The sequence below is a fragment of the Camelus dromedarius genome, chromosome 16 (assembly GCF_036321535.1).
Source record: "Camelus dromedarius isolate mCamDro1 chromosome 16, mCamDro1.pat, whole genome shotgun sequence".
NCBI lineage: Eukaryota > Metazoa > Chordata > Mammalia > Artiodactyla > Camelidae > Camelus > Camelus dromedarius.
The window spans coordinates 39887571-39897125 of NC_087451.1; the positions used below are offsets into that span (position 1 = coordinate 39887571).

The 9555-nt window shown below is 50.3% G+C and overlaps 1 long non-coding RNA gene across 2 annotated transcripts; it reads left to right on the forward strand.

Moving 5' to 3' along the window:
• Positions 1–1457: 1457 nt before the first annotated feature.
• Positions 1458–8486, forward strand: LOC135323149 (uncharacterized). Of its 2 annotated transcripts, none has more exons than XR_010384402.1 (5): positions 1458–2165; positions 4617–4859; positions 5565–5657; positions 6922–7067; positions 8343–8486. It is a non-coding gene; the product is annotated as an uncharacterized LOC135323149 (long non-coding RNA). The 2 variants fall into 2 exon arrangements; XR_010384401.1 differs by having other exon boundaries at positions 4617–4729.
• The last annotated feature ends 1069 nt before the right edge of the window (positions 8487–9555 follow it).

Sequence of the window (9555 nt, forward strand, 5' to 3'; positions counted from 1 at the left end):
GAGGACTTTTTTCTGAGTATTTGATATATTCTATTAAATACATGTGTATGTAGACGCAACTGTCCTCGATCAGTGAATGCACCTCCTTATACTATTGTTCTCTCCTTCTTTCTCCCCCTTAATGGAGGTACGGAGGATGGAACCCAGGACCCCGTGCATGCCAAGCTCGTGCTCTACAGCTGAGCTATACCTCCTGCCCTTGTACTTTCTATATTTGTCCCACCTGTGTCACTTGTGCTAGACCCATGCCTTGGCTTCAAGAGATCCTAACAGCCAGCATAACCGCCCCACCTGTTTGCCCTTCCCACTGAGCCAGGCACAGCGCTGGGGCATCTTGTGCCCCAATTGCAGGTTGGCCTCATTCCTCGCTCCTTGACGACCAGTACTTCCCTCCAGATCAAGAACATTTAACAACCTCACATTGATGAGGGACTGATCAGATCCTTTGTCAAGGCCAAAAATCAGTCATGATCCTGTATCTGGGCCGGTTAGCTGTGGGCAGAGGAATAGGGCTGGTGAGAAACCTTATTGAAAGATGGCAGGAGCTGGAGGGGGCAGTTTCCAGAAGCAGGAGGGGCAGGGTCAGCAGGACAGTAACTGAGTACACTTGGCCTTGGAGGAGGTTAGCAGGTGAGCCCAGTAAGCATTCTTCCCTGCCCTCTGCTCCCTGTGCCTCCAAGTCGGCCTTCTCCTTTCCAGGCCGGCTCAGTGGTTTGAATGAGCCCCAGAAATAGGTTTGTTCTGTTTCCCTGCAGGCTACACAAAGCTGGAAAGAGTGAGTGATCACCACCACCATGAGTCGTGACCCAATTAGGATTCCAGCAGATACGGACAAACTGGAATGCTGGGCCCAACCCCAAGGATGATGGGAAGTCTGGCCTTGACACTCGTGGTGGCTCTGGGGGTGGAGAGCAGGGCCGTGAGGGGCCTGGAAACAGTCACAGACTTTTGAAGAGACAGAAGTTTGGCCTAGAGATAGGTGGGGGGAGCAGGTGGGCACTCAGATGTCTGTTACGTGGTGATGAACGGGCTTGGCTATCTTGCTTCAGAGGATTTAAGCTGAAAGCAGGGGAGCAGGGTCCCGGACAGCAGATCCCCGGCTGTAGGAGGGAGGTCTGCCTAACACTTTGAGCTGCCCAGCAAGGCCAAAGGAGGCTTTGCAAGTGAGCAGGAGCTGGGTCCTAGGAATCCAACCGAGGGGAAAGGCCTCGTCCTGAACAGGCCAGGGAGAAATTCTGCTTTGTGTCAGAAGTTGGACTCAGGTCTCTTCCAAGTGAGCATTTATCTATGCCTGAGGCCCACCCCTCCGTGGGATAGTTCCTGCAAAGGGGCTGCCGGATGGGTGTGAATCACAGGAAGCCGGGGGGTCGGGGGGGTGGGGGAGGCGCTGAGAAAGAGCTGTTCACCATGGGGTGGGGGTGGGGTGTCCATCCTCCAGGACCAGCAGGGGCTCCTTCTGGTCGAGACAGGCTTCTCTGAGAGGTGGCTGGCCCAACGCGTGAGAACCAGGGGCCACAGGTGACGCATTTAGGATAATTTCCCAAAGTTTGCGCCTCAGAGTAGTAGTTCCAAAGGAGATTAAACTTAGAAAAAAGGGCTCAATGACCAAAGAATTTTAAGAAATGCTGAATTAAAGATTCCTTATTTGCTGCAATACTGGTCAGAGGCCTTTCACATGCTAACGGGATATTCTCCAAGAGAGGAGATACCCTCATCTCCAATTACTGTCTTTAGTTTAAAAAAAAGAAAAGGAAAGGTGTTTGGAGTGGCAGAGATAATGCTGTTTTTCACCAAATCTTCCTTCCCTCTTTCCGGATACCCAGGAAGACCACATTCCCAGCCTCCCTTCAAGTTAGGTTGGAGATCATAACTAATTCTGGCCTCTGGGCTGGGAGTGGAAGTAACACGGGTCTTTTCTGAGCCAAAGCACTTCAGAGCTGGCACAAGCCTCCAGTTCCCTCTCCCCTGCCTCAGTGATGGGCCTCCGTGCAGGCACAAGGTGGAAGCAATTCGAATCAGGGAGTCACCTGACTCAGAAGACTTCTCACCAGCCAGAGAAGCCCTTGCGTTCGGCCACCGAAATGTCACCGCAGTGCGCTGAGCCCTCCTGACTAATACATTACGGAAATATGTCCAGGGAAAAGGCTGCTACACACACTGGAAAGGTGAGGTCAGCTTTGGCAGGATAAAAAGTTCATGCTCTGAGACCATCCAAGGGTGCAGAGAACAGGGGTTCTCTCCTGGTGCTCTGACTTCCCCTTCCTACCCCTCTGCTCTCTCCATCCGTGACTGATTACCCTGTTTGGCCCTGGGGTGATACCTGATGCGATGTGGGCTGAAGCCATGGGAAGGTGGGAGGGGCAGGGATAGCACACCCCCACTGCCCTCCCTTGGCACAAACTGCGGGGGGTTTTGGTGTCTTTTCGCAGGGGCTGGGATGGCTAGGTTGGAAGGGAGAGGGTAGAGGGTGAAGATGGAACGGAGATTCTCTCAGCACCCGCTCTCCTCAGAACAATTTTAGGGGGAGTGAAGGAGGACCAAGGGTCAGAAAGGGGTTAATTTCTACCCGGTGCCACGAAGTGTGGAGCTGAGGTCTGACCTCCATCCTGGGAGGCTCAGAAGGCCCCTTCTTTCTTTTGTGCTACAGAGGTAAGAAACTGAGGGCAAAAGAAGCACAACAACAGGGGATGGAGGGTATAGCTCAGTGGTAGCGTCCGTGCTTAGCATGCGCGAGGTCCTGGGTTCGAAACCCCAGTACCTCCACCAAGGTAAACAAGTATTTTAATTCCCTCCCCCACCTCCGCCCAAACAAAAGAGAAGCAAAATGATGAAAAAACCCAGTGAAACCACAGCTGTGGCTTAGCAAATTTGCCCTTCCCCTACCAACGTGGGCTTCGTCACCCCAAGGGGCTGAGGGGTTGGTTTGGCTGTTTGAACACTTCTAGCTGGGCCTTCTCATATCAGAAGCAGGGTCTGAGGAACTTGGCGAGCACACACATGCCCAGGCCAACAAGCCGGGGCTGTGCAGTCTTTCACCCCCAGGTGATGCTTATTATACAAAGGTGCATCGCAAGAGGATCATCATTCATGGTTTGGTGTATCTTTGTCACCTATTAAATATACACGTACATCAGCTTTAAAATCCCATTTTGAAGAATATTGGATGTTGCTTTTAAAAAATCCTGGTTTTGGGGGTTGGGTATGGCTCAACTGGTAGAGCACATGCTTAGCACTCATGGGGTCTTGGGTTCAATCCCTGGGACCACCTCTAAAAACAAACAAACAAACCTAATTAGCCCTCCCAAACTAAGATCCATCAATCAATCAATCAATTAATTGTAAAAAATCCTGGTTTCCACAAGCCAGTCCCTGGGACTGAGAAAGAGTTGGTCATCCAATTCCATGGCAGGGTGGTTTCTCACTGCATCCAGGTAGAGTGAGCGCTCATCTGGTGTCCTTGGCTACTGGCTCCCTGAAGGAATGAGGCCAAGTCCTCAATCGGGGACCCCCGGCGCCCGCCTAGTCAGTAGAGTGTGATCTAAGGAAACCTTTGGGACAGTCCCCTGCTAGTTTGCGATGACATACCTGGGTGCACATCCTTTTATTCATTATGCTAGGCACAGGGTGAGCCCTTGTAACCTAAAGGATCATGTGCTTCCATTACAAAAAATGTGCCTGTGTATTTTCTAAAGAATTGTCTCCCCTCTGCTTGCTCTGTGTGTGTTTTCTGGAACTTTTACAGTAGCATGTTGGAACTCTGAGTTTAACCCTCCATGTCACTTACCTTTTTATGTCTTATATTCCCTTCATTGATTTTTTTTGTTCCTCTTGGAAATTTTCCTGGTGTTATTTTCCAGATTTCCTAGGACACTTTTCTCAGTTTCAGCAATCATTTTTAATTTCCAAGGGCTCTTGACCCCTGTCCCTTTCTTAAGGGGAAATCAGTATTTGATGAAATGAATTCAACCTTTTTAAAAAGGTTTCTTCAGTTCCCTATGTTATCTCTGTGACCTTTGAGATCAGTTTTGTTTCTCTTGATCTTTTCCAAGTTGCAGATTTTCTAAAATGTCTGGTGATCCTTCTGGGTTATACACACTTAAATATGAGGCTATTGGCAGGGGAGGCTTACCGCTCAGTGGTAGAGTGCGTGCTTAACACGCCCGAGGTCCTGGGTTCAGTCCCCAGTACCTCCATTAAAAAAATAAATAAAACTAAATAAACCTAATCCCCCCCCAAAAAAACCCAAAAATTAGGCTATAAAAAGCTGATTGAGAAGCATTAAGCTGTATATAGAAGTTGACGCACACACACACACAAAAGCTGATTGAGGCCCTACACTGGTGCACAGAGCTTGACAACAATGAATCCTGTTTTTAGGCACCCATATGGGAACCCTTAAATGCCAGAGTGCAAAGGCCTTTGCTCTGGGTTTTTAAATATCTTTGAAGAAGAATCTTCTGCTAGTTGGCCTCGGGACTGTCTGCTACTGTCTGTTCCTCTGCATCAGGGGTAGAAAGGAAGGGTCAAATATTCTATGAAGTAAATTCCAGTTAATTCCAGTTCCCACACCTCCTTCCCTGAGTCTCCAAGTTGAAACCTTTCTCTGGTTCTTCCAGGCAGATCTGCCGTCCTGAGTGACACCACACTCACGCATAACTGTCTGCAGAGGCAACCTTGGCTAGAGCTGTGGCCTGCAGAGAAAACCATGCCTACTGTGTGGGCACAGCAGGTGCAAAGCAGGGACACTGGGGGAGCTGATGCGAAAGTGGTTGTCCTTGGCGTCTAGACTGAGGGAGACAGGGATGTGGTCAGAGGAAATTCTGGAGGTGCAGGATATGGAGGAGGAGCAGTTCTGCAAGGTAACAAAGTAAGATGTGCCTGCAGGGGTGGGTGGTAGGATGGAAGTAAAGATTTGTCACTGAGAAAGTGAGCAGGTGTTTGGGCTCAGGTGTCACTGGGCATTCTTGTAGACACTGGGGTTGCCCAGGATGACAGCAGGAGTCAGGGGTCGGGGAGATGGGGGAGACAGGAAGACACAGCCAAAGTCCTCCATGAACCCCAGGTAGGAGGAATGGCCTTGGGATGGGGAGCTGGCATGGGCCTCAGGGAGGACAACCCAGGAGAGCGGGCTTGTTTCCAGAACACTGAAGTCACGAGGAGCCACCCAATACCCAGTGCCCTCTCAGCTCCAAGTAAGAGGCACACGGGGAGGAGGCCTCCTCAGAGGAGGGCCAGGCTCCAGTCAGAGCAAGAAAACAAAGAGGTGTTTGACAAGGTGAGGGATGTGGGCAATTTCTATCCATTAAAACAGGTTTTAGAGGGCAAATGGGGGAACTCGGAGGCAAGAGTGAAAATGGGGGAACGCTCAGGACCCGGTGGGAAACGAGCAGCTTGTATTCAGACTGGGGAGGCCTCAGACTCCACTCGTGGGCAGATTAGCTCGCCTTTGGGTTCTGACTGGAACATTATGGCAAGTTGCTCAGAAGCCAGAGGTAACTTTGGCAAAGCCTGAGGCCCTTTGATCCACTGACAGGGACTGAGGTGGTTCTCTGTTGTTGCCACAGAACCTGACTGGCTGGGTGGCCTCGTTACAGCTGCGGAGGCCTGTGCAGAGCTGGGACAAAGGGAGGCCAGGTTCAAGCCCCAGAACTAGCCTGGTAAGGCCCTACTGTTGCCTCTGGGTCCAGCCCCCACAGCTGTCACTTCTGACCTTGGCACATACTCTAATGGTTAAAAAAACACACAAACACCTGGTAGTATCTAATTGATGTTTTAAAAACTAACATTTGACTCTACTCAGATATTTCTGAATCTAATATTCAGACCTCAAAAGAAAGCAGCCTCACAGTAAAAACAAGACAAAATAAAAAATAATCTCGTAGAGCCCTTGGATTTTGCCTTTGATCTCTCTAACAAGCCAAGGAGCTGTCTTTGGCATCTTCCCTAAAGAAAGAGTTCCGCTTCCCGTCTGAGTTCCTAGTCAGGCACCTCAGTTTATTCTCCCCCTTGCAGTAAAGGTGAAGGGAAGAAAAGACCAGCTTGCTACCTTGACACCCGTGTTTTCCGCAGAGAAAGCCCTCTCCGTTCCGTGAGAGGCCATCTCAGCCCCTCCCACCCTCAGCTCTTTGGCTGTTGGGCATTTATGGATAAAATCGCTGCGCCCACATAGATCGCTCCCCTTGAAAACAATCTCTCAGGATCCCAGCTCATTTCAAACCTACTTGTGATTGTAGAGGAATGTCATCTACCACGTGGCCGAGGGACCGAATTCCCCAGCCTTTTGCACTAGGCGGCAGGACACTTGCTCGCTTTGCGCCCGTGCCACCTCTGTTCCCCCAGGGCCCCCGGTGCTTTCATTCCCCAGGGTCCTCTTTCCCACTGCTAGGTGGCTCCCTATGAGATGAGGCTGGGGTCCAAAAAGAAGACCCAGGGGCTGGCTTTATCAACAACTCAAATCTTTCATGAGCCAGTACGTTTCTAAGTAGCTTTTCTCAGTTAAGGATTAGCACAACAATATATAACATAATATGTCAGGCCCTTCCCTGTATAAGGATGATCTTGGGGTCCGACACTCTGTAGATCCATGCAGTAGTCAAGCCACGTACTGGGGTGTCCTTGAGCACAGCCTACAAGGACACAGGTGGGCGCATGTCCAGGCCCCAGCTGCAAGAACCACCACCATCGTGGTTGAGTGTTTACCGTGTAGCAGGCTGTGAGTCAGTATTTCATATATTGTTGTAAAAGCCTTCGAGGGGGGCTCTGAGGTGGGTGGGAGGGGCTTAGAGCTTGGGTGTGGGCTCCCAGTGGGCTGGACTGGAATCTCAGCTCGGTCTTGTGCTATTGCTCAATTACTGCACACAGCGTGCGTACGAAGTAAGCTCGAAAGAAAAGTTGTCTATTATTATTACCCCCATCTTACAGATGAGCAAACTGCAGCTCAGAGATGTTAAGCAACTTGCCCGAGGTCTCACAGCCGGCAGCAGGCTGAGCTGAGAGTCAAACACAAGCCCTTGAACTCCACTTGGCCAGACTGACCGCAGGATCTCCGTCATTCGGTCTATAGGCCGGTAAGTCTACAGCCTGCTCTGGGGAGCCCTGGCCTCCCAAGAGCCTGGACAGCGTTTCTATTCTGAATCTCTGGTTTCTGCTTGTAGTTGTGATTACCTTGACTTTATTTAAATGGAGAATACCTTCTCATTCTTGCGAAAACGTTGTGGTCCCAAGATCAGAATCATGAGCATTACCTGGGAACTTGTTAAAGGAAGGCACATTTATTCTCACACCTCACCCCAGACCTGCTGAATGAGAAACTCTGGGGGTGGGGCCCTCCCGTGATGCCATGCATGCTAAGATTTGAGAACCTTTGCTGCGGAACACGTGTTTCAGGAAACCAAGCCACGAGCAGCAGTATGGCAGTTAACATTGATTGCTCCTGCTCTTGATGGTTCAAAGGGGAAGGCACCAAGCTTAGCAGAGGAGGGAAGGAAATAAACAGACGTAAAAAGTGATCTGCCCAGAAGCCACACAATGGGTGGAGGAGGAGAGGGGAGTTGAGGAGGGTACTGGCCCAAATGATGCATTAGAACTGTCTGTGTAGCTCTTAAAGCAGGCACACAGGATTAGAGTTGGACGGCGGTGGGGTGGGCCCAGCGCCGATATTGCTAAAAGCTGCGTATGTGGTCCTATCCTGCTGTCTAGACTGGGAACCCTGCCCTGGTGGAGGTGGCTTTGGAGGCTTCACAGCCTGCATCAATCAGGCTTCAGCATCCAGGTGGAGCTTAATAGTTTGTAATATGAAAACAACATCCTCCCTTCTGAAGATGGACACACTTAGCATTTCTGTCCCTCTCGCTGGGTGCCTCCTCGTGTGTCCTCTGTGCTCCCAGTACACGGAGCCCGAGCACACCTCTGTGCCTTTCCCCCCAGGGTTACTGCATGAGTTTTCACCCAGCTTTCTGCTCTTCCACCCTGAGTGCTGGGTCTCAGCACTGTGCACACTGGAATCACCTGTAGAGCTTTAAAAAGGACATGTATATATATATATTACACACACACACATACAGATGCATACGTACATATATACACACACAATATGCAACTGTTGCAAAATGCAATAGTTGAGGCATACTAAAAATAGTTACTGAAATTTAACTGGGAGCCCTGTATTTCAGGAGAGTCAGAAATAGTGCTGGTGACTGGGTCTAGACCCCTTGGACAGGAAACTGTTCAGTGAGATGCACTGGAATTCTGGGCTCAAGTCCCCTTCCTGGACCAAATAGGGGGTCCCCAAGGATGTGCTCAGCCAGCAGGGAGGTCTCACTGGCCCCTCCCCCTGACTCCAGGTTATTACAGACCCAGCTCTGGTGAATGTGGGACCTGATGCCAAGTGAGCTGTGGGGGGCCCTGTTGGGGCTCCTGCCATGTGGTCTGAGGCATCCACAGTCTCCCCTGGCCCGAGGAGTGCCCAAGTGCAGCGAGATGCCGTCTCTGACAGAATAAATTCTGTGTTATGAAGGAATGGTGCGTCAGGCACAGCGACCTGCGGTGAACCGCGTACAATGTGTATGTAAGTTTTCTCATCGCTATGCAATTGACTTTCACCCAGAAGTAGAAAAGCTATCGTCAAAATGCTGTATTACTTCCTAGGGCTTAAACCACAATATGGGGGAGATGTTCGCAGACACTGATGTCATTGCATTCAGCCTCTTATTGTGAAGACCTAGCACCAAATTAAGCCACTGGTGCCAGGGCCAGTTCAGGCAATGGGCAATTTTGTTCCAGAACATTCCTTTGCTGACTGACGAGCTTCTCTGGCATAGTTCATGGCCTCTTACTCTGGACTCTGGTTGCACAGGGCAGTGACCAGCTGAAACTGGCATAAGCAAAAAGAGCAAAAGGATTAGCTTGTGGAAGCCAACCTGCAGGTACGGGCTTCAGGAGTGGCTGGAACCAGCAAATGGAACACCCTCAGGACCCTTTCACCTCTTCTCTGTGCATTTTGACCTTCTCACCTCCTGCAAACCCACCTCCCCTGTGGCTGTGGGGCATGGCTTCAGGCAGCCTCTGCCCTCTGCAACCAGGCAGGAAAAGGCTCTCTTTCCCCAACTTGTTTAAGAAAAAAACAAAACTCAAGGAGAGACCTGAAGGTTAAGTACTATGATGCCAACCTTTAGGGAATCATTGCACTAGGAAGGTGGGATCTTATAAGTAGGAGGACAGAAGCCCCCCAGGATAGAAAAGGAGACCTTCCCCTCAAATAAAAAACAAAAAGGCAAGTCCAGACATAACTCGTGGCGAAATTGTGAATGAGACACGCACTCTAATTGGTGTCTATGACAGACGCTATCCAAACTGTGAAGTCACATGGGCCCCTCAAAGCCTTGGACCCCAATGCCCCCCATTCCTATGTTATTCACTGGCTTCGTTTTGCCAGCAGTATGGCAGGAAGATTCCAAAAAGAGCTCCTGTGAAGAAACTGAGGCATAAAAGTACCAAGAGAGACAGCTCCAGGGCCAGAAGACCCTCAGCGTTTGTGGCCTTGGTGTCCTGGCGGTC